This window comes from Anser cygnoides, chromosome 14 (assembly GCF_040182565.1).
Source record: "Anser cygnoides isolate HZ-2024a breed goose chromosome 14, Taihu_goose_T2T_genome, whole genome shotgun sequence".
NCBI classification, from domain to species: domain Eukaryota; kingdom Metazoa; phylum Chordata; class Aves; order Anseriformes; family Anatidae; genus Anser; species Anser cygnoides.
The window spans coordinates 7,758,360-7,783,198 of NC_089886.1; the positions used below are offsets into that span (position 1 = coordinate 7,758,360).

At 41.8% G+C, this 24,839-nt stretch overlaps 1 protein-coding gene and 1 long non-coding RNA gene across 18 annotated transcripts in view; one reads left to right on the forward strand and one right to left on the reverse strand.

Annotated features, from left to right (window-relative positions):
- SGCD (sarcoglycan delta) overlaps positions 1-24,839 on the forward strand; it is a 517,792-nt gene that overhangs the window by 306,451 nt on the left and 186,502 nt on the right. For 13 of the 17 annotated variants that reach the window (XM_013176020.3, XM_013176026.3, XM_066977269.1 and 10 more), the window contains one exon: positions 6,041-6,215. The gene's annotated coding sequence lies outside the window, so the exon portion shown is untranslated. Of the gene's footprint in view, positions 1-6,040; positions 6,216-10,740; positions 11,511-24,839 lie in introns of those variants that run through there. The other 4 variants (XM_066977275.1, XM_048057082.2, XM_048057084.2 and 1 more) reach the window with 4 other exon arrangements.
- On the reverse strand, positions 10,277-11,172 carry LOC106032854 (uncharacterized). The gene is made up of 3 exons (XR_001205072.3): positions 11,034-11,172; positions 10,491-10,638; positions 10,277-10,408 (listed from the first exon to the last, which is right to left on the reverse strand). It is a non-coding gene; the product is annotated as an uncharacterized lncRNA (long non-coding RNA).

Genomic DNA, 24,839 nt, shown 5'->3' on the forward strand with positions numbered 1-24,839 from the left:
TTACTCTTATGCAGCAGTAGCAGCAAGACTTGTGCAGGTTTTAGCATTTTACTTTTGTACCTCATAACATTAATACTTATTTCTTCTTTCCCTGGATACCTTTATTTTGCAGTTGGATGACAAAAACAAAACAAAAAAACAAAAAACCACAATGCTAATATTCAGCAACATCACAGCATAACCTTATATTAATTTCAGTCAATGTGTTCTCCGTCTTGTTACTACCTGCATTCTTTCATTGAGTTAACTTCTTGAGGAAGCCTGTCACACCACCAGCCTCCACCAAATTTCCAAATCATGGGTGTTATCACTTGAATTGCAGTTCTGCTATTTCGCTATTTGTTTTGTTGACAGGGAAGGAAAAAAAGCCTCAAAGCAGCTGAGTGCCAGTATTGCTGGCGACTTCTGTTTTATTTATGTTTTGTACTGAGCCATCATGAATGACAAAGTATGTCTGGGGACACGGTCGTGGGCGCAACGCTCTAAGTGTTAGAGTTGGAAAAGTGCCATAGTTGCATTGCTACCAATTTTTTACCGTTAGCCTTCTGGAAAGAAGGATTCAAAGTCTCCTTTTATTCTCTTCTTCACCAGTGTCATCTCTACACTAAATTAATGTAAGATCTTTACCAGAGATGGAGCTGACAGGATGAGATGTTGATCCTACAGCTTCCTTGACGTGGCAGGAGCAGAGAAACAAATCCTATAAAACATAGAAGCCCCCTTCCCTTAGCTTCGAGCTATGAGGAGTCATGGGCATCCTTTGAGATAGTCGAATACTCTTCCTTTCAGCTGAAGCCAGTGACTGTGTTGGGAGCATTTTAAGCCATATTGTCCTGAAGCTCTCTAGGAAACAGTGAGCTTGATCCTGAAGACAGGGCAAAAGCAGCAGCTGTTACTTGGCTGTATGGGGGCTAACGTCCAAGGCTGTAATTAGAAGATATATCTGCTAATGAATTGTTGTAATCCCCTGCTGTGTTCTAAGTCTGCTGTGGGATCTTTTTCTTGCACTTACAGAAGGTGCTGACCTTGTTAAATATTTAGCAATAAAAATGTGTTTTTCCCTGCCTGTTTCACAACCTTTTACAACTTTTTTCTGGCTCTTCCAGCACAGCTCCCCTGTATTAGTCTTGCGTGTTTGCCCAGGTGTAGCTCTAGGGAAGGAGGGTAGTTACAAGAGTGCGTGTGCTCGTGCTGCATATGTCTGACTGTTGGACATGTCTGCATGGCTGTACACATACACGGAGTTTTGATTTCCTAATGTCCACACTACAAGTGAAAACCAAAAGGACTTTAATATTTAAGCAAGGAGATACGGTTTCAATTATTTTTAAATCATCAGACTCCTTAAATATTTAATCTTTCCCAAGCCCAACTAATTTCTTCAATTGCAGTTAGGTAGGTTGCAATTAATTTTTGATGAGACAAACTGATACTAATTTGAATATCTACTACACTGTAAGATTTGCTTGCAAATCTGTTGTTCAGCTTTCAGATACCTCTTTTTGCCCTATAAAAAGTTGCAAATTCTCACTAATATGGTCACGTCTGGCCACAAGGCCCATACCTTGAGCTGTATGTCACCCAAAACCAAGGATGACTGTGCTGGGTCAGATAAAGGTCCAGCCGGCTCCTGTCCTCGTCTTGACAGTGATCAATAGCTGATGTCTAAAGAAGAATATAAGAGCAGGACAAAGGTATAGCAAGGCTTCCTTTGAGATAGTCTCCCGTCCGTCATCGATTCGTGGTCAGGGAACATTTCAAGGTAGAAGCGGTGTCTTCAAATTTAATATTTGAGCTGATTTGTTACATCTAAAGTGTATGGTTATTTTGTATAATTCATGCTTTTTATCAGTAAAGGACTGAGGTTCCTCTAAGGGAAATACTGTCTTTTTACTGGAAAACTGTCTTGTCTGCCTTTCTGATTAATGAGAACGTTTATATGCCTGCTTTTGTAGCTTGAAGACTGATTTGATGCATTTAACTATGTTAATTTAGGAATGTACCAGAATATTTAATTTAGGGTTCCCGAAACAGAATGTAAAGCTCTGAATTGGTGGTATAACAAAAGTAATTTGTAGTTTGTCAGTAGCTACCTCCACACATCTGATCGAAAGAGAATGGGGGTGGTACTAAATTTTAGAACAAAAAAGCAAATGGAAATGCGGGACTTCTAGTACATGGGGTGTTTCTGTATGTTCAGATTTGATTTGATTTTAGATTGAAGCAATGCCAAATTTCTCGTAATCTCCTGTGAGCCACCCATCAAGAGCTACCTATATAGACATTAATGTGTATAAATGCATAAAATACATTTTGGATTAGAACCTTTCACATTTTACCTTTGAAACAAAGTCCCTGCAAACTACAGCAGCTGCAGACTGGAACAAACGTTTGTCAGCAGGGGTGTTGGTGTCTGCCTCACTCTTCATCCATCACTCTGGGCTTGGGCAGAGGCCATCAGGATGGCTGCTTGCTAGAGCTGCCCAAAGTCAGAGATCCAAGGAACAGCTTAGGAGCCGTGTGATGCGTTCTCTGATTCCTGGCTTCCTGTTCTATGGTTTCCATGCACTTTCCATGTACTGTTCAAAAGCATTTGTCATCGGTTGGAAGCTTTTTAGATTGGCAAGAAAACTTCATTGGGCCTTAAAACTGTGTGATATTGAGATGGAAAAAAGAAACTCCTTTTTGATTAATCTGATTTTATATTTTTTATATACACATACTTTATTTCATTTTATCAAACACAACTGACTTTTGATAAACTTTTATAAGAATCAAATTTCCGTTCTGCCGATGATTAACTCCAAGGTCCAGATGTAACAATGGAGTTAAATTGACAGAAATGATCTCTCTGATTTGCGCGTACCTGCTGCTGTTAAAGTCGTGCCACAGCTCATCAGTGATCATTCATCTTTCTCAGAAAAGGAAAATAAATCAAGTCCTTAACCTGGAGAGGGGGAAGGAGACCTGAAACAGGGTAACATCCTCAGCTTAGGTTTTGTTTTTTTTAACTTTATCCCTGCTTAATGTCATTTTGTTGGACACTGATTTTACAGATCTCTAGTGAATCCAAAACTTGGCACTTTACTGGAATTTTAAGGCTATCTGAGCTCACCCAGAGGATGGGAAGAGCAGCAGACAGGCATGGGATGGACAAGTTCTCTGTGAATGCAGGTGCCACTTTGTCCTGGTAAATACCAGTCAGTAGCTACTGAGTTTGCTGTGAACTCTACCAACTTTCCACCACAATCATTAACTCCCCTCCTGCACCTTGCTGCTCATGGGAGCCCTGGCCACAGTTTTATTTAGTTAAGTTGTAATGCAGGGGTGAGAGATGTCTGTAAAAAAATGCTTGTATTGGAGAGATGGAATCAGTGCACAGTCACTGCATTTTATTGTGACTGAAGTTGTTTTTCCCCATCATCTCCCTAACTCCTGTTACTTCCCAACCTCCAGCATCACAGCACATCAGGATTAATCCAGAATTTCAGTCTGGCTCAGGCAACTGCTTGGCTGGAATCTGCAGCAACATTTTCCAGCTCATTGCTGCTGCTCTCTCATTCCCGTAATGGTAGTGGTTACAAGTGAGGGAAGCTTTCTTCTTCTTTCTTTTTTTTTTTTTCTCGTCTTTTTCTTTTTTCTTTCTTTTTTTTTTTTTTGTCTTTGCCAAGAGCTGAAAGTGCACTCTCCTGCCCGTGCTGTAATTTATGATCTGCCCAGCAGTGCAGGAATTCAGAGAGCACAGAAAGTCTAAGTGCATGCATAGCAGCTTATTAAGGCAATGTGCCAACTTCTAACCAAAGAGATTTGCTTCAGATGAGAATTGGCAAACTGTTCTAAATAGGAGCTTTCAAAAACACATCTTTTCCAACCTGAGACCAGGCTCCTGCACTCAGTTTGCGATGATGATCTAGTCCTATTACATTTTCTTCTACTTTTCAGCTCAGATGATGCTATGGGTAATGCACAAAATGTAGAACTGATTTTTTTCATGATTTTTGTGATATTTTTTTATGAAGAAAATGAAAAAAAATAGTTGTAACTGCAGTCCTCAGAGACAGAAAGCCTTTGAAAGCAGTAGAATCAGGTCTTGCTGCTACCTACAGGTCTGCTACTGCAGCATTAGCCCTTCCTACGCCAATAAGTCATTCGGCAACCATTTCAGTCAGCAGTCTGATTTTTCATATGTCGTTTGCAACCAAAGGCTTTACAGTTAGCCTGGAAGAGGACAGGAGCTGTGAACTCCACTTTTTTTCCTTCATGTCTGAGTTCAAGAGGTGCAGAAGGTCTGAAAATGTGTGCCAAGAAATGCAGGGCTGGGCTCTGCTTCCCACCTCCTGTTGCAGGTATCTCGCAGGCTGCTCCAGTTATGCCTTTACATATGAGACATAGCATAAACCACTGGTCTAAGGTCCAGAGAAGTAATTAGTGCTAAATAAAGTGACTGTACTTGGCTGTTCGTGTGACCATGATTGCTATGTAGACTTTTGGTAAAATAAATATAATAATAATAATGACTAAAAAAATGTAACGTGATGCTAACTTTAATTACAGACAGTTTTGCACACTGATTAGTGAAATATTCTCTATTGCAAGCCCCCAAATTGACTGGGTTTTCCAGCTGTAACCTGTTCCTGACTTCAGGATTTTTTGTGAAGACATAATGGGATTTTGTGGTATTTCAAGCTGTCATAGGCTTTCTCCTGTGCAGAAGACCTATAAGGAATAAATGTCTGCATATCTTTTATTTATTTATTTATTTATATTATTATTATTTTTTTCCATCTCTTATTTGTGTGTTTCTAAGCAAAGTTAGAGTCTGACTGTGTTCATGGCTGCTGTGTTGAGTTGATGTTAGACAAATTGTCTCTGAGCCTGGTTTATGGGCACAACCTGGTGCCTCCACTTGTCACTCAGAGCTGTGGCTGTGCACTGCAGAAGGCAGCCCCAACTGCCTGGGGGCGATCCCTTCCCTCCTCTTCCTCATCACCTGTGCTTTTCTTCCCTCGGGGAGCAGAGCAGGAAGATGACCCTGAACCTAGCACTCTTGGGACGGGGCTGTTTGGCAAGCTGAGGCCAGCCAAAGCAGCCAGGGGACAGGGACCGAGGTGAGCTTCGCTGTGCTCCCATCCTGGGCAGCTGCAGTCCAACAAGTGAATTGCTTGCCAGCTAGTCAAGAGGCCAGATCCTGCTCCTCTTTTGCTCCTCACCTGCTTTGTGCAGTTCTGCCTCATCTCACTTTGCAGGTTGTGTTGTTGAGCTGAGGGAAGGGCAGTCCTTTGAATGTTTTCCCACATCCCAGAGGGATTAGGGACAACTAATACAATGGCAGCAACGAACATACAGATGTTTGACCTTCTCAGTGCTTCTCTAAGATTTTTGTGTGGTGATGGTATTGTTTCAAGGTTATTGTGTTCAGTGATGGGGAGCTAGAAAACATGGTGATATTGAGCTCTCACCCTCCCAGAAATCCTTAGGATGTTTTTTTCTGTCTCTGACAATTGGTTTGGAGAAGGAACTTCAGGAACATGTTGCTGAGAGTTGGGCTGACAGTCACTGCTTCCCATTGACTAAAAGACCTGATGTAGTTGCCTGTTTGGGAGCTTTGAATTTCCTGAATGTGAGCCATTTTAACAGTGCAAAGTATTAAGACTGAGGCTGTGTCCCTGCGTTTAATATGAAAGTTCTGTTATTCTGTGAAAATACCATAATGAATTAAAATATTCCCTATGGAGAAGTGTATTACTTACTTTCTTAGTATGATATCTGGCTGGAATAAAATGCAGCCAAGCTGGCATTTGTTTCATGGTGCAGTGGTGCTATTAAAGTATTGTAAAGCAAGAATAGCTTTGCACCACCGTTCCTGAATTCAAAGATTGCCCTCTGAAGGTGCCATGCATGATGGATTGTCACAGGCTCTTTGTCCTGCCTTGACATTTCATTCCTATCAGATGTTGTCTTACGCTCTGCTCTGAATCTGCCAAACAACTGACCCTAGAATTTAATTCCACACCTTCTCCTCTCTCCTTTTTCTGAACAGCATCTTCTGCAGCTGAGGCTCTAACGTACTGGAGGGCACTGCATCTTCCTCAGGGACAAGGGTGAGCTGGATCCTCTGGGGACCTTAGGAAGGAATTGCGGTTGGTGGTCACCTGGGGAACTTCACACCAATGTTGCTCTGAAACCAGTTGAGTCCAACATTCACGTTTGGTAAGGTATGTCATTTTCCCCCTGCTTTTGTCTTTGTACTGTTTTTTGGATATCTACATACGGTGAAAATAGTAAGTTAGCAGCCTTTGTGTTTGTTGTTATATACGTGCCATGCTCATACTGCCTCAGTAAATAACCTTTGCTCTCTCTGAATTTGGAGAGCGTTCATCGAGACTGAAGTGTTTTTAAAGTCTTGGGCTCAAGGGGGTGCATGTCTATATAAAGTGTTTTATTGAACACAATGCTTGTTGATGGTTGTGTTTTGTTGATGATGATGTATACGTGTTGATAGACATCCTCATTTTGAAAGTCTCACTTGTCGTGTTTCACTTACGTCTGTAGTTCAGAGGGTCAGAGAGGAAAATAATAAACAACGCTGAAGTAGCCAATTTGTAATACAGCCCTGTGCTCCCCTTTGTGCTTGGTATATTTTCATTGTTTGCCAAGGACAGTAATAATACCAATTTCTTGCATAATCTTACATGCCCTCTTTGTTGTGTGGCTTTTATAATTTTTACATGTGTGGAAGTTCTCATATTACACGAAAACATTTCCTTTGTTATGGTGTAAATACAGCAAGAAAATATGTAACTCATCTTTTAACAAGAAATTGAAGGCCAGGACTGAAGGAACATACTGTAGACAAATCCTGTGCTGCAGAAGCATTTAGGGCAGTGTAGCCTCTGATGCTGCAGTTTCTTTTCTGTACGCCAAGTTATTTCTGTGGAGGCAAAATTTGCTTCCAAAGAACAAAACTTAAAGTATTGGTTCCAAGATCCTTGTAGAATGGTATCAGATGATGCTATCCTTTTTTAACACATAGGTATTGACTTCTCTTTCATGACTGAACCAGCAGTACGGTTTGTTGACCAAAATATAGCAGCAATATAACACCCGTATTTGGTGTTAGTGAGGAAAAAAAGAAGAGTTAAGACTTACTTAAAAGTCTCTAAGAAAACATGAGGCATCCAGGAGACTGTGCTTTCATTCTTCTGCTTTTGATATCATCACACCTGTAGTGTTACCTCTGGAAATTGTAGGCTCAAATTCTCATGCTACAGCCCTGCAGGTAGCGCTTGTGCACACAGGCGGTGCTTGTTGGGAAGGGCTCTGGGGGGAGCTGGGCAAAGGGCTGTGCTGCTTGGAAGCCAGTGGCACTTGAAAGCTTGAATATTGCCAGAAAAATTCAATTCCTGTATAATTTATGTTGCACTTAATTGTATGTTAAATGCTGCAAGTGGAGCTATTGGGAAGACTGGAAGGAAGGTCCTGGTAAGGAAACCAAACCTGTGGTTCTATCTGCTGCCCAGATGGGTGGTAGCTGGGACTTCTTATCTCCCACAGCCCCCGTGCAATAGTGACAATGAGCTGGAGTGACAGAGCAATGCGGCACAAACCGAGACCTGTGTCTGCTTGCCTCTGCCAGGCTGTACCAGAGCACTAGATTCCTACAGGTGGACCCAGCAGCTGGGATTCATTTACCTAGGTCAGCTGTCTAAGCTTCTTGCTTAAGCTCCCCATGGAGACGGGCATTTCTAGGAGGTGATTTGTGTTGAACATTTTGCATACCTGCTTTAAATGGCTTCTGTAGGTACGTGCCTGTCTCCAGTGATTGTAGAAAAAGTTGGAATAGCTTAAATTATGTCCTTAACTTTTAAATGTTGAGAGTCAAGAAAGGTCTGTTCTGCCTATATATAGTATATATTATTAATCTGTACAGGTGTTTCAAGAAAACCACATTGGTGTCAGGGAGGAGAGGTTTCTGTTGTTAAAACTCCTGCAGTACTTGTTCTGTTTGTCTGTCTGCTACAGTAGCATCTGTTTTCTAGAACAGGAGCCCATTAAACATCACTTGTGATTTTGTTGTCATCTTTACTTTTGTTTATTTCCAAGCTGTTGCTCTTGTGATTATAATACCTAAAGGGGAAGGCTGTAAGGTATTTCATAACCAAGAGAGCTTCTCAGCTCTTGCGGAGAAATATTTTACTCTATAATAATGTAGAAATCACAGCAGTCTGTTTAGTTCTGTGTTTGTTTGAGTTTTGTAGGTGAAAGCAAGTGAATCTTCCTTGCTGTGTGTGTTCCACTGGGTGCACTGGGTGTCCCGCGATGTGTGGGGATCCCTTGCAGGTGTGGGTGGTTGGTGTCTGAATTTGTGCAGTTGCAGCACAGTGGAATGAAGGGAGGACGAATTACAGATGTGTTGCAATGTCCTGGCTGCTGCATTGCTGGTGTTGTTTCATGCAATAAAAGCAGTATTAATAGGATGTCTCAGGGAAATGTTACAGAGAATTATTAGCCTGTTCATAGGAACTGTCCCTTAATGGTGACAGTAACGATGCACACCTCTAGGCCTCGGCTGTTCCAGTCACCTGGACAAGTTGAGGTTTGTGAGGTTAGGACATTCGGTTGGCAGTGACCTTGGTGCTGACCCTGCTTTGGGCAGGCCAGCAGTGTGATGGACTCCCTGTATCCTTCCCATCAGAATCAGCCTGACTCTTGGTCTCTGAGGCTCACACCTCAGGCTGCAGAGGTTGTGCAGGTGTGTTTGATACCCACGGCTGGAGGCACGGAGATAGCCTTGGCTGAGCTGCTGAGGAACCTATAGGGCAAAGCACGAGATTTGGATGCGGATCTGTTTGATTGAGGTTCCTGCTCTGATCTGAGCCAGTTTCTTTCACGTATTTAGTTTAGTTAAGCGATTACGGTAACACCAAATGACATCAGGACCCACATTTGCTCTGTATCTCTGCTGGAAATGGCAAAATATGTCCAGATAATGTTAGCTGAACGCATTCATCTTGCAGCGTAAGTTGTTTGCTCACATGAGACAAGCTGATTCCCTTTTAGCAGCACTTCAGTGTTTGTGATGATGGTATTCTTATTGTGCAAGGAATTTTTTTTAACTGATCTGTAGATGAAATGTAGAGTAATATTTTTTCTTAAATTGCTTGAAGATTAGACTTTTAGATTAGTAGAATCAGGTTAGTAAAATGCTTTGTTCTGCTGAAAAAGCACATTCAATAAATATATAAGAGAAAAATTTTAAGTAGACATTAACCATAGTTTATAAATTTTATCTTGCAAGTAGAATTGGAAAAACAAACAAACAAAAAACCCCACCTACATTCATTTAATGTTTTATGGATCTCATAGCAATTAATTGTCTTCATTACATAGGCATAAATCCTCAGTGTAATTCAGCTATTTCAGATGAATTGCTTTGGATATTTTGTTTTGGATATTTTGCTTTGTTTAGGCTGTAATATATATATTTTAAAAAAAAAAGTTTAATTCCAACATTACATTTTTTAACCACTCCCACATATATATTTTGTAAATCATCTCAATTAACAAAATTTCATTTTAATATAGAACAGTGCAAAGGCAGTGTTGCAACTGTGATGGTATGATACAGGTGAAGCAAAGAGAGGGTGTAGCTGTATATGCAAGCCCTTCTTGACCTACAGCAGTGCAGTAAGCAACTCTCTTTTTCTCATTCCCTGTATTTGGTCAAAAAAAAATTACTGCCTCTCTCTTTGAATTCTTCTTGCTTTTTATGTAATTTCATTTTGAAATCAGAAACAAACACTGATTTTGCATGTCTCTAAGTCTGGATGTCAATAGGACCATAAAGTGATTTTTCCAATGGCTTGATGAGGGGTGCAGGTCTACTGGCCGTGTCTGAATATGGCAGTGAAATTCTCTTCCTGTTTCACTGAAGGAAACATTCACTTGGAGTGTGAGGGGATATCTGGTTGAATTCCTGAAGTTAGTTTTCAATAAACTATATTTTTCTCAGTTGGATTTTCCACATCAAATAAGAAAACAGAATTGCATAAGGATCACTTTTTCTATATGTTTTTTTTTATTTTATTAATGAGCACACTGAGCTTGTTCATATGAGTAATATTTATGCAAATATTCTCTAGTATTTATCTGAACTATTTTGCCAGGGTGAGGAAATAAAATGGCTATTATACTTGCATGGTTTTTTTGCAAGATCAGCAGACTGGCTGTTAACGTATCAATTCCATTGATGACACCACTTCTGCAACCCTATTCACTCTGCTTCTCCTGACAGGGCTTTTATTGAATCCATCAACCTGACACATATCAAAGCACAATTTCTGATAACAAATATCTTGGTGTAAAATGAATTAAAAGCTGATATCAGCAGCAGAACTGAGTTGAATTTCTGAAAGAAAATAAGAAACTCCAAAACTAACATGGAATTCTTAAGATATCAATCACAGAACAGTAATATAATAGTCCTTTACCTGTAGTCTTGAAATACTGAGAAGTCAATGGATCTGCCCTAAGTCATATAAATGGGCTTGTTCCTGAGCTGTCACCTTACAGCTCTGCCTTCTGGACTTCAGAGAGCGTGATGAAGTAGTGGTTAATTTTCTCCTGGAGACCTTTCTCCTGTAAGGACCAAAGACCTCCTTGTAATTACTTTGCACTCTGGTCTTTGAGAAATTTGAAGTCTGAGTGGAAAATGCTAACCAAGGTCTGAATGGAGTAAAGCTTCTTTCTCGCAGCAGATGCAGCAGTTCGGAGCCCCTTACCACTACTTGGCAGCTTGGGCAGAGCCAAACAGGGGTGGAAAAGGGTGGAAACTCTGGGCTGCAGACATTTTGGAATTGCCTGGCTCAAAGCCTTCTGAAAACACATTCCCATATCTGCTTGCAACCTTCCCTTGTCTGTCTCTCCCCATCCCGCTTTTCTATCCCCTTCATTTTTGCATTTCTTAGATAAGCAGCTTCAGACAAGGCTGCATTTGCTCTGGTACTTCTCTCACTGCACCCCAGCTCACTTACCTCTTATTTTTGGCTAGCCCACACTATAAAGTACAGCTAATAATAACCATGCTTTTTGCACTGTGGCATGTCTGCTCTTGGATAAGTCTCCACTGGCAGTTTGCAGTCTAGCAGCGAGGAAGAGGAGGGCAGCCAACAGCTGATGTGGAAAATTAATTATGAACTACTATCCTCCTGCCATGTGGTTAAGGCAGTTCTGCTTTCCAAGCTTTACATCCAGCATTGCAGAAAAGAAATGAAAATACTGCCTTTCCTTCCTCGAATAGTGGGGATTTTGCCAGAACAAAGCTTAGTGGAGAATGTCACACATGGGCCTGATGATTCAGGATGCTCGAGAGCCTTTACTGCTCCGCCCGTACTCTGACATCACCCAGGAAGTCATTTTTACCTCTTGTTGGACAAATGCTGACTTAGTTGCACATCCAGTTTGTTACGGCTTGTGTCTGTGCTAAGGAAGCCACCCGTGTCCCATGTGCAGTAAGTAGTTGGGAAGCAACATTTTGTGTTTTTTTTATTTTTTTTTTTTGTTGTTGTTGTCGTGGCATCTTGGTTATATTCGGGTTCAGATGAGCTACAGCTTGTTATGTTTTCTGCATTTGAGTGACTAGGAAAAATCCCATCAGGGTGACATATTTATTTTATAATGATCCACAAAAGTGGCCTGTGATGTACAGGGGGAGAGTTTGACAGGCATCACGTAGCCCTAGGATTGTAATTACCAAAAGGAGCAATTCTGTCCCTGAACAACCTCTGTCTTAAGGATCACAGAAATAATTGTTGGAAGCCTCAGCACCATGTGTACTTTGGGAGCCGTTCTGGTCTCATAATTGCATGCTGGGTCCTGCTGGTTTTAGTTGAGCACTGCAGAACTGACACAGCACAATTTATTTAAGTGCCAAAGATGGTCTTCCTTAGATAGTTCTGTGCAGTGCATGAAAGAGCCCGAAAGAGCTAGAAATTTGGAAAGTCCTGACAACTTTTCAAAGGGGGCATTTGGGGCTTAGCTAAAGAAATTATCATTTGTTTTAACTTTCTCCAATGAAGCCTTCACTTAGTCTGAAAGGATTCTGGAAGTGTGCAATGGAAACAGACTTGCAAACCCACAGCAGAAGTTTGTGTGAAGTGTGATGGAGCTACTTTGCTGTGTTAAATGTGTCTCTTTAGCCCAGAAAAATTATCTGGGCTCTTCAAGTTTTCGGTTAAGATACCAGAATTCTCCACTTTGTACTTTTTTATCATGAAACATGGTTGCGGCTCCTGACTAATTTGACAGTTAACTGAAAAATGATGCTGTGAGAAAACAGGTAGGATTTTGTAATGGGCCAAATTCCTGCCTGGTAGAAGTCACTGACTTAAATCACAATGGGATGGCTCCCAGTTTCCTCTGCCTGAGCTCTGCCTCCTGATCAATACAGACCTCTTTCTAGTGCTGTTGATATGTTTTGTTTTTTATTTATTTATTTATTTATTTCAGCCACGAGTCTGTATTTGGAAGCATAAACCTGTTGTACAAGTTCTTTAGATGCACTGTAAATAATTATGAAAATTTTTAATGGAGGAAGCTGAAACATACTGAAAACATTTGAAAATAAGAGAGAATGTGTGCAGTCAAATGTTTGCTGTGAATGGAGAGGTTTTTTTGGCATCGTTTAATGGGAGCTTTCTAGTTTGTAGTTTTTGTGGTGAATCTATAGAAAACAGCAAAAATTAGAAAAGCAGGATAGCTGGCCATGAATGGGAGAAGTTCGTCTCTGGGAGGAATGGGGCGTTGAAGTGAGCTGGGTTTTTGTGCCTGTGCTAATGCCACCGGCAGCCTCTGCCTCCCAGTTACTGCGAAGGGGCCGCAGAGCCCCTGCTGATTCTGGCACCCCCTAAGCAAGGTAGCTTTATATTCCTTCACCAGAGCAAACTCAGCCTTTTGTTTTCTCCCACCTACCCATCTAGTCGGTTGATGATGGGGGGATGTGTGTATGTTTTGTTTCTCTGTAAGGTGGGTTCTGTAGCTCCATTTTTATCTTGCCAGTCAAGCTTAGTGCCTCTGGATGTTAGCAGCCCTCTGCCTTTTCCCCCACCTCAGAAGCTGGCCCTTGATTTTTTAGTAGATGACCCTCCCTTCCTTTCTTCTAAATCTTGTTGTGCTTTCCATTTTTAATGTGGCATGGGGGAGGAATTCTTCATTTTGCATCAGATGTCATACAGAGTCTCGGGCTGGGGAGCAACCTCACATATTGACGTGTGCTCAAGCTGCGTCACGATGATGCCGTCACCCACGCAGATGGAAAAGCTGAGAGCCAAGGCACGCGGGGCAAAGGCTGCGCGAGGCGAGCAGAGTGAGGCTGAGGTGCACGCCGTTACCGAGCAGGCCTCGGGCCTTTGTCAGGTACGGGAGGCAGTCAGCCTCCCTTATGCCCAGCAGTATTCTGGAGGGTCTGTGCCAGTATTCTGGTGTAGAATAAATAAAGCTAAGAATTCAGTAAGGTTCTTACAGAACCTTTCGTTTTTACTTATTTATGAAATCGGACGTGAAAAGTGATGTTGACTGCCAACTAAGGGGACTTTCCCAAATGTTACCATGTTTGTGGCTGAAGTAAGGAGGCTGTAGGTTGTGCTGGGCTGGTACTCATGTCCCACACTTTGTTGGCTTCTCTTCTGGGATTTTCACTGCCTGTTGGTCTCCGTACCGGTGTGGCCAATGCACCGTGACTGATGACTGCCACCAGGGAGGAAGCTCCCTGAGTTAGCAGGTGGGGCTAAGTGGTGGGTGCTCGGCTGTGTAGTCTGGTACTAAAAACAGGCACCCACATGGGGAATGAGTTCATATGAATGATCAGCAGCAGGAGCAGGCTGTGTGCACTGAGTAACAGCCACAGTGCCTTGGGCAAGCACTGTGAATCTGCTGCATGTTGGAAAGCAAGAGTGCTGCGTACTGTGTTGGCCTTTTTCCAGAAGGTGGACCAATTGTGAGGGTGTTTCTGGGACGAAGGAACTCCCTCAGTATCAGCAATAAGGTTTGTGCTCATGTGTGAGCCCACATCGTGCAACTGCACCTCTGCCATCTCGCCCATCAAGGCCTTGTGCCTGTCGGTTGTGCTGGAGTTGGCTGGGGAGGAATGGCCAGGGAGGTGGGAGGACATTTAGCCCTATGTGCGCTGCAGCTCTCTCAAACTAATGCATCTCTCCTCATTTTAGGAGCACTGAAAGTTTCCTCTGCAGTGGTCTTAAAGGTGGCAAAACAACAACAAGAAAGTGTTCCTCATTAGGAAGGCTTGCAGGCGCCTCTCCTTGGCTCGGGAGCAAGGGAAAGGGGGGTAGGCAGCCCTGCACTCTGCTCGCTTTCTGTCTGGGAGGAATTTCTTGTTGTTAATGATTAATTCAAACGTTTCTTGTCATGAGTACAGTGTGCACAGAGTGATAAATCTGTGGTGGGTTAGAGGTTGAGGTTGCTCAGTGCTGACAATTAGTTTGAGCCACAGGCTTTGCTTTCATTGGCATTTTCACAGCATTAACCCAGACCTTGTCAATTAAAATCCAGACACATTTTGATGAGGGACATCTTCTTCTAATGATAATTGTAATAATATCACTTTTATTCATTTAAGACCTGTCAGGTAGGCCATGTTCCCTGGAAAATAACTGCCCAAGTTTCACATTGCCTAAATAACGAGGAACTATCTTTCAGTTTTTGAGCTGACATTTCATCAAAAATAACAAAAAGCAAATGAGGCTGTAGCTGTTCGTCTTTGAACACTCACCAACTTCAGTCAGGGTAATTTGACTTTATCTGCTAAAATAAGCAGATTTATTAGCCTTCACTTTGGAGGCTAATAAACAGTGGATAATTGCCTAAAGTTGATGATGGGAATTTATACTATTTATTATTGGCTTTTCTAGCTGTTTGACAGCATAGCTCCAGAGTATGTCCTAGGCACTGATCCATTTATGCACCTCACCTGTTCATTAGATGGAGGAAGAAACTTGAGTAAGGGTTGATTAAGGAACTTGTCTGAGTTGCACAAGTCTGCAGTAGAATAAAACCCAGAAATCTTGTCTTCTAGTACATTAACTGCAGTGTGATTTTTTTGTCTTGTTGTTGTTGTTTCATTTGGTTTTGTTTTTTTGTTTGTTTTCTGTGACTAAGTGTCTGTAAATATTATATTTAGAAACTTTCTCAGGCCATAAAAATTAGTATTTAGTTGGGATGGGAGTGATGTGTATATCAATTGCAAACCCTTTGTAGTTTTATTTTAGCATGGTGTGAAAAATAACAGAATGTCATGTTTAGTTTTGTATGGAATAATATTTTTTTATTTCTCTGAAAGGCAGTTCATAAGTGAAATCCTTTACGAAAAGCTAGGGTAGCGAAGCAAAAAGCTAGTATCAAGTAAGGCTATATCTAGAGCTAGCAATGTGTTCAGTCTGTACTCGTCCATATGGGTGGAAAGTGCTGCAAATCTTTATTTAGACATTCTCTTATTTCTCTGCTATGATGATCACCGGCCCTGAGCAAGATCATATTTATTTATTTCCTTTATTTATCATCTCACTCCTCTAGAATCTAGGTTCGTCAAATAGTCAGCATTTGTTTATTTAAAAATTTCATCAGTGTTATAAACATGCTTCTTCTCTGGCCCTTCTCTGAGAAGTGTAGAGGAAGGAACTCTGATTAATTAAAAGCACCTCTAGGTGATGCCATAATATAAATAAGTCTGCGTTATTTCTATGGCAACTGGAATAATGCCACCAGTTGTTAGTAGTTCAAAATTCAGGACATAGCAAGGACTCAGAGTAGGAAACCCAGTCACAAAATATTGCATTAAAAGCAGTTGAGGAACAAAAACCAAGCAGTGAATTGCACTTGTGCTGCTGTGACGGTATTCTGGAAGTTCATGGCTGTACTTTTAGTAAATTGAAATGCTAACCCACCTCCTTTCTGGTAAGGCTCTGATTTTGGTGGTTTGTTTGGTTGTCTGTCTGTTTTGCTTTTTAAACATTCCAATATGAATTGGCAAGCCTACAATCTGCATTCTGGTGCGTGTATAAATTGTGCGGAAAACAACATAGCTCGAGGGCTGTAAATATTATCACACATATTTCTAGTGAGCCTTTAGCAACCGAGCTGTGTGTTTGTCTATCATTATTCTTGTTCTTTTAAGAGTGCATTTATAAGCACTGGAGTGATCAATAAAACCTGACCTACCTTTGCAAGTTAAATAGGCCTGATTTAAATGGCCAGCTTAAACAGATTCAGATTTGCTAACAGTGATTTAAGAGCAAGCAGGGTCCATTTACATTCTATTTTTTTTCCACTTCTGAAGTTTGGATTGCATTGGAAAATCTGTCACATTGTACATTTGAGCATGGAAGTTGCAGCTACCACTAATTGAACATGCCATTTTGTAGGAACTGCCTTCTTGTCTTGCAATTCACTGCATCTTACTGAAAAGGTAACATGATCAGTAGACATGGAACTGTGCAGAGTGAAGTCTCCATGTATTTTGACTCTAAGCAGTGTTTTCTGTTGGTCGCTGTTGGTCTTTGGGAGGTATCTGAGGGAAAAAAAATGAATATAAAATATAATATAAATAATAATAAATATAATAATAATTTATAATTCATAATAACGAATATAAAATTAAAAAATATATAAAAAATCTGATGACTGGATTAGTGTCTTAGTAACTGCTGGAGCAGTTACTAATAAGCATTATTATTAATTAACCATTTCATTCCTAAATCGTTTCATCTATCTCCATGACCAGTTTGAGCCCTACCATGCTTGGTGCTGGAGGGTTCGGTGGTACATGACAGTCCCTGGCCCAAAGAGTTTTCATGCTAAGAGATGAAGTGCAGTGGGTGAGTGATACACATTTGCCAGGAAGCGGGGAGGTGACAGATGGAGCACAGCAACGAAGATGAAGGATGCGCAGAGCTCCGTGTGGTGCAGGGCATCGATGATCAAAACTCCTCTTTGTTGTGGTGCCTGTGCGATGCTCGCGGCAATCAGGGATTTGGTTTGCTCAGACTAACTCCTGCCTTGTTAACTACTATTTCTTGATTATTTCTGTCTATATCCATCTGCTGCCTCTGTTCTGTTAGAGCTGCAAATTCCTTAGGGTTCAGAGCTTTTTGGTTTTGTGTTTGTGCAGTACCTAATTCAGCAGAGTCCTGGCCCAGGGTTAACACAAGTAGCTGTTAGCAGGAGCTACACATGAAAATAAGACATTGGCAAAACAATTATTTTTCACTTTCTGATTATCTTTATTTGCATTCCAATATTTGCTAAATCTTTGAAACTGAAAAACAGTTTAAATAAATGATACATGATTAAAATTATTGTAATAATGTACTTTTCCACAAATAATTTAATGCAGGAAATGCATTTTTTTTTTTGTATGTGGTTGTTTATGTATGCATCTGTATTTGTCTGGCAAATAGATTATCCTACTGCCTGCTGGCTGTCACTTGCCTAGGTGCTTATTCATATTTAATATAGCTCTGCCATACATTTGCATACATAAATATACACTTGTTTTTAACACCTGTTGGCATCCTTTAATTATATATCGACCCTGAGGCTGTTGGCTTTGAGGTTCGGGCAGCCAGAGATAGCTGTATGTTATGTATTGTTCTTCTTTCCCAAGACCTGAGTCCGCTTTGCGCTGACCTGCCAGCTGAAATTTACCCTCCTGGCGCAAAGCCACAGCTAAGTGCCTTTCAGCGAGTTCTCAGCTATAATCCTGAGCTGATTTCTGGGATGCAATTCACTGCTACGGTTATCATATCAAAAGGGAGTGATTTACATTTCCTGCACGTCTCGGTGTTGCCAGCCTCAGAATGCTGCAGAAAGAAAGTTAACACAATTTGATAAAATAATGAAAATGAGCCTATTTACAGTGTTGCATCTTGCACTGTAGAGGAATTTGATGCAGACACGAAGTTGGCACTAAATACAAATACTCTGTGCATAGATCTTAATTTTGGGGCTTTTTTTTTTTTGGCTTGGGAAAAAATAGGAAGATTGTATGTAAAGACTGAATGCGTGGAGAGCTGTATGCTCGCCTTTGTGTGTCTTTTCTCTTTATCTTACTCTCTATTGTGCTGTCCCTTAAGCCTCTCTCTTCTCTATATTCTCATCCAAAATAGTGTTAGCATAATACATTATCTTTGTTTTTATCTGACCCCCTCAGTCCTCTGCAGTTTCCTCTCTGAAATGGCATTGGAAATCATGCCAGCATCATTTATACAAAGTGAAACACTTTATGTTGAAATATTTTAAGCACGTCCATACTGGAAGTGCCATAGGAGTGGAAGGGCTGCAGTGTTTGCTGCTGATTCATATTCAGCTGCCTGTATTTGTATGCAGAAGCAGACTCGTCGGAGGCCTTGCATTCATTTCCTGTATATCAATTACTTATCAGTAATACTCAAAGCCAATTAAGGAATTGGAGGGAAGTTGTAGTGCTGACTGTGGCCATGCCTTACCTGTCTGAAGGTCCATAGAGCTTGGACATGAGCTGAAAGGTCCCTTTTCAGAGTTTTTTGTGGGTTAGGCTGAACACGTTTGAGTTTGGAGAGGTAAAGGATTTATCTGCTGCAAGTGACTGAACTGGTGACGTTACTCATCTCTCAGCCAGATTCCTGCAGTCTTGTCTAACTTCTGCTTTATTTTCCTATTTTTATGAGCACCTCTCTTGAACATAATTCACTGTGCTGCAATGAGTAGTTGTGTAAAACGAGCGTTCAATGAAAATAGAGTGGGCAAAGCACTGTCAAATTTATTGCACTTTATCCTTCTCACTTGAGGTTTTGATGCTGTGCATTTGCAGCTGCAACTGCGAAAACATGCACCACTACTGGAAGCTCACCACCGCTGGTCACTGCTCCTCCGCAGGGTTTCCTGTAGTCCCAGGTCAGGTTGGTTTTAGTTATCAGCAAGCTGCCAAAATTTACTAGCAGGTTGTTCTGGAGCGGGTATTCATTCCCTCCTGTTTCATTTCTCTTTTCTTCCCTGCATCTCAGCAGAGAGATACCTTTTTCATGTCTGCATTTTACCTAGCTTTAAAAGGTTTGAATCTTTGCTTCATTCTCTGTTACCTTAAGCAAACCCTTTAAAAGCAGATCATAGATGTTGACTGCACCAGGAAAATACCACTCCGTCACCTTGATTAGTTTGTGTGCCTGACCTCCTCTTCCTCCTAACTTTGGCTACTGCTTCTTGTCATCTTTGATTTCATCATTTTCTTTTCCGTTTTTTTTTTTTTCTTCCTTTACTGTCCACGAAGATTTGCACTGCCTGATACTATCATCTCACTGCACTATTTGAATCTTAATACAAAGTGCCCTGGGAAGAGACTATCCTTACTGTTCAACTTAATACGTCTCTCTTAATGTATGATATCAAAAGCGAAGATCATTTCTAACTCTGGATCCTGGAAATTAAAATGAACATGATCACATGTTGCTTTATCCAGATGCAATGTAAACTTCAGTGGAAGTAAATCCACAGCACTGGTGCTTTTATCTTGGCTGGCATACAGCTATTAAGGGCACTTCTTTGCATACCTCATCCCTGATAAAAAGGGATGCTCTGCATCTTACTCTCCGTTCCTCACACCTTTTTCCCCCCCATTCTATTTTTTTAAGAACTGATTTCCTTAGGGAGTTGTTAATGTTCAAGGCTTTTTTTCCCTGACATTTTGGACAATGATGTGACAACACAAGTGCATCTATTACTCTTTGCTGGAAGCTGACTAAAGCAAAGGACTTGATGGATAATGGCCACATTTTCCAGCAGTGCCTGATGTACGTGTGAGAAGAATGACTGAGTGACCTGCATATAAAACCAAGCTGTGTCGTGCATAAGTCTAAGTGCAGAACTAGGAAAGAAGACCGAGAACAGGTAGTCTTTCATCATGAATTCCTTGTTTTGCTCCCCTTCTCTCTGTTGTTGGAAATGTGGCGCTCTGTGTTGCAGCAGTGCAGGTGGTGGTATGGGAAGCTGTAATCTCCTTCATGGGAAGGGAAGGCAAAGGGCAGCAGGTTCATATCACGCAGGGAGCTTTGAGAAAAGGAGGTTGTACAAGTGAAAACAGAGCATCTCTTCACCTTTGGCTGCTGAAGAAAGCTGATTCTCCCTTGCCTTGAGTAGTCAATTTACACCTGTGCAAATTGAATGTAAAGGAGCGCTGGCTGGAGCTTGTATTTGGTGCTGCTGTGGGTCCCTGAAGTCTTCAGGGGAAAGGGAAGAAAGAGCTGGAAGCTGCTGGTGACAGCTTCGGCTCTCGATGTGGGAGCTGGACAGCTGTCAGTGCTGCGTCCCACCAGAGCTCCCTTGCTGGCTGAGATGTGAGGTGAGGTGTGCTGGCTGGGATGCCATACATTTGGTGCTTTGCTGGGTGCTGTAGACATTCCGCTGAAGCTGATACTGCTCCGCTCTATACTCTACAGCGTATAATTGCTGGAGTTGGTTTTGAACTCATACAGCCAGGAGGGTGGTGGGAGTAAGGGGGATTAGAGCACAGAGGGGATGGGATGCTCTTCCTTCCTTGTCCCCCAAGACGTTGCTTAGGCACGATCCCCCTGACCACTGAGTTATGTCACCTTTCATTTTCTCTCTCTGCAAGACCATTATGTGAAATGATTGAGGATTCAAAAAGCTTTCCTGGAACTGTGAAGGAAAAGTATGAGTGCTTTTACCAAAGACATAAGAAGGAGGGTAAGACCAGCTGAATTTTCAGGTGGAGAAGCAGGACAGAGGGAGATGATGGATGGCAATTTTGCCCTCAGCTGTGTCTTTCCCCTGAGCAGCACATCAATAGTCTGTGGCACGGTCAGACTCCCCAAACCTTTGCTTTGCTGAACTGCTCTGGAATATAATGAAAATACATACTTTTTATGACCAATTATTGTACAGGCTTTTAGGCTCAGGCAGTAACTTACAGGTGAGATTTCTGTGGCATAGTGAAGTCCATTTCATTCTTGATGTTGTAACAACCTGAACTACGGTCTCTGCATCAGGAGAAAAAGGTGCTCCAAGCAGACCTTGAATGTTCAATTTCCACAGAGGACACCCTCATAAATGTTTGTGAATAAATGGAAAATTGCAATGTACCAACAGAAGAAAATAGCAGAAAAGAAAAACAGAGCCCAGGTTGAGCACCTGTTTCTGGAACAATTTTTCTGTGGATAATTCAGCTGGCATCTCCATGGTTTGGATTTTCTGGCTTTCCAGGAGTGCCCCGTCACCCTTACCTGGCATTTTGTGAATATGAGTAATTTTCCAGATGGGAGGTAATCAGGGGCCCCATCAGCAACCCCACATGTTCCTACATCAGGTATAGATGTACCAGAGAAATCAAAGTGCGCTCTGTAAGCACTGCCTGCTGTCAGACTTGTTTTTAAGTTTGTATAAAACAGCAAGGTCTGCAAAACTTCTTTCCTCTGCCTAATGGAGATTATAAATGTAATAATGTTTACTTGCTGTGCTGTAAACAGGGTGCTGTAGCTGTGATTGGCATTTGCAAATCTGCAAGTAATTCCTTGCATGGTTTCAAACAACAACAGCAAAAATCACAAAAAATGTTCTGCAAAGAAATGATGATATCCCTTGTGTCTTATTATAGAGCATTTTGCAGAGAAACTGGTGGCTGTAATGAGGAGGTTGATATACTTCCCCACTGTCACAGCATTAAAACCTAATTGCCCCCAGGTTTCTTGATTATCTCCAACACAGCTGTCATGTTGCCCCTTTGAAAAATGAACTGACATCACATGCACAAACTTCAAAAGGTCTTTTTTTTCTGGAAACAGGCAAAATGATTATCAAGCAGTCTCTGGTGTGTTTACCAAACTTGCTGGAATACTGTGTTGAATTGGGCCCCTGTTGCTTCTATATCACAAGATAAGCGATTATTCAGGTTTCCTGTCACACTTGTGCATTACCACACTATGGCTCCTGCCAATATTTTCTGCTTGCTGCCTACATACATAAAAGTGTTATTCAACAGCTGCAGGTGGAACAGGGGCTCTGCCTTCCCAGGACATAATCCTCTCTGTCGCTGTAGGAAAGGTGTCATCAGAGCCCTCCCATTGTGCCACCTGTAAAGTGGAAGCGGTAATGCTGTCCTTTTCATATTACGTGTGACGAGTGCTTGATCCAGGAACAATGTGTTGCTGCTGTTCAAAATGGGCCCATTTTCCAGGAAAAAGTAATATAAGAATCGTGAAAATAGCTCATTTTTTGAACTTCTGCTAAGTATGAACTCTCTTCCTAAATAACTTAATATAGCTTTCCCTTTAATTGGAGATATTTCTAACCCATCTTGTCCCTTAGAATAGCCCCTGATTGATAAGAAGGATTTTCAAAACATTAATCGCTCAGCTGCCTATGGCTTTTGGTAGGAGTTTAGCAGCTGATTTCCCTTTATGGCTTTACTATTAATCTCCCATCGGCTTAATCTCCCAAGCAGATTCGTGTGCTACACACACACAGCTGGTTCCAGCGCAGCATCAACACTGGTTTACAACTCAGTGAACCACGCTGGGCTGAACAGGAACATTAGGTTTGAGCTTTTGTAATAGTTCGGGGGAAAACGGCTTGATTTTAGGTTCCAGTTGTTATTGTATACTCCTGAGAGGGTTAAAAAGAGATTTCTACAACGGTCAAAATAGACGTGGAAGGGGGCAAAACAAAACGTTTCGGTACTTCAGAAAATCTTTAAAAGGCTGTGTATTTGGGCAAATGCTTTCTGGACTGTCTTGCTTCTAGCATTTGGCAGGTATGGCTGTCAGGAGTGAGTTCAGTGCAGGGTTAGGGTTAGTGTTGGTGCAGGACTTTGGTCTCATAGCCAGGTCCAGAGCCAGTGGAGATGAAGGAATGGACAGCGACTGAAGATGCTTCCTCACCAGGACCTGCATGGTCTGGGTTTTGGGAGCCTGCTGTGGCCCCACACAGCGGCGTGCCCTTGCCATGGTGCAATGGGAGGGAGACTGCAGCTAGCAAAGAGAGATCGGTGGCCTATCCTCAGGGAGACTTTATTTCACTGCTCAGGCTTTAGTTTGAAAATAAATCCTCCCCTGTCCCCCAGATCCTTTATGTTTATTTTAGAAGGCAGAAAAGTGCTCAACCAGCTAAAAAGAGCATAAAGATGACAGGTAAGTGATGCCTAGCCCGCTCCAGAAGGTTTGTTGTGCACAGCACTAAGTGGTTTTGTTTGTGTAAATGACTTACTAAAAAAGAAAAAGGTTTGTAGTCCTTTATAAGCCATGCTGTGACTGAAACCACCACCAAGCAGCGTGCCCGAGGGGATCTCCTTCATCAGGTCAGCACAGGCACCTCTGGCTCTGTGCATGGGAGGAGAGGAGTTGGCCTGGGAATCGGAGCTGGCGTGGGTAGTCTTGCCCCGACTAACCTGCCTGCCTGCAGTGGGGAGGTGGATGGAGGTTTTTTATCTTTTCTGGAGGAGTTTGAGGTAGAACAAATGAATTAGCAGCCCCCTACGTGCATGTGCAGGGGGAGAGGGGAGGCACCACCGCGAGCATCAAACGCAACAGGGTGGCAGCTGGCAGCCATGCGTTAGCGTGATGAGAATCCTGTAAATGCAAATGCTTGCATGTGAGAAAATACGAAAGTGTGTAGGTGCTTGTAGCATCCTTGTTAGCACGTTATCGTGGATCTTTAGGGACAGAATAGCCACTCATGCGTGGAGAGTAAACAGACACAGAGTATGTATAAATAATGTGTGGAAGAGGGGCTTGTGAATGCAATTTCCATCTTTATTTAAAAACCTGCTACTTAGGCAAATTATTATAATTCCAGTGACACTAAGTAATCCGTCAGTAATTAGGATGGGAAATGGGAATATATTACACAGAAATGATCTTGATATTTCACTAGTCCAATTGTACTGCAGTCTTCCCAAAGAATAAGCTGTCATTTGCCCAGAGTTTTTTGGAGGGATAAAATTTAGCTGATTTAAAAAAAAGTTAGGAAAAATCCCCTGGAGAACTCCAAATTGGGTTGAGAACACTGTGAGCTAAGTTTAGAATAATATAATTAGTAATGCTTTTGCTGCTTTTACTGCATCTTGTCTCAGTATTGCTGATTATGTAAATAGTTACAGTAATTCCATCTCTTCTCAGCATCAGTGGCATCCTGCGAGCTCAGCCCTTCTCCAGTCTCAATGAAGGCACGTGGTCTGGGATTTACCATAGATGCTTTTGTTGCTCCCTTTGGAGAGAGCTCTTTTTTAGCAAGGCATAGACATGCGCTTCCTGGATTTAAAAGAGAATATTTATCAGGCAGTTTTCAATAGTCTAAACTGCAGAGGAACTTCTGTAAGCTTGGGGTTGTAGCTTTGGCAAACGAAACATGCAGGAGAAACGTACTGTTTTGAGAGGAAAATAAAAACTCTTTGAATACATTTCTACTTTAACAAGTGCTGGCAACACAGCAACACTTGTGTAATTAAAAATGATACTTAAGGAGTAACCCCACTCACCTCTCATCCAAATAGCCCTTTTGGCCTTAAGTTGTTGGGCACATTAAAACAACTTTAGGGAAATGCTTCAGATTGCACTTGTGAAAAGACTGAGGAGCTGCAGTTCTGGTGTCTTCTCTGTCATCCAGCAGTAGATGTGCCCCACGTAGCCCAGAATATCGTCCTTGAAATATATATGTTTACATTTAAGTATATATTTGCCAAAATAACAAAGGACTCTTAGGAGAAATAGTTGAGAGAGAGATGGCATGACCACATGAGATGAGAGGAGTGGAGTTCCCAGTGTGGGGAGCACTTAACCTTGCCC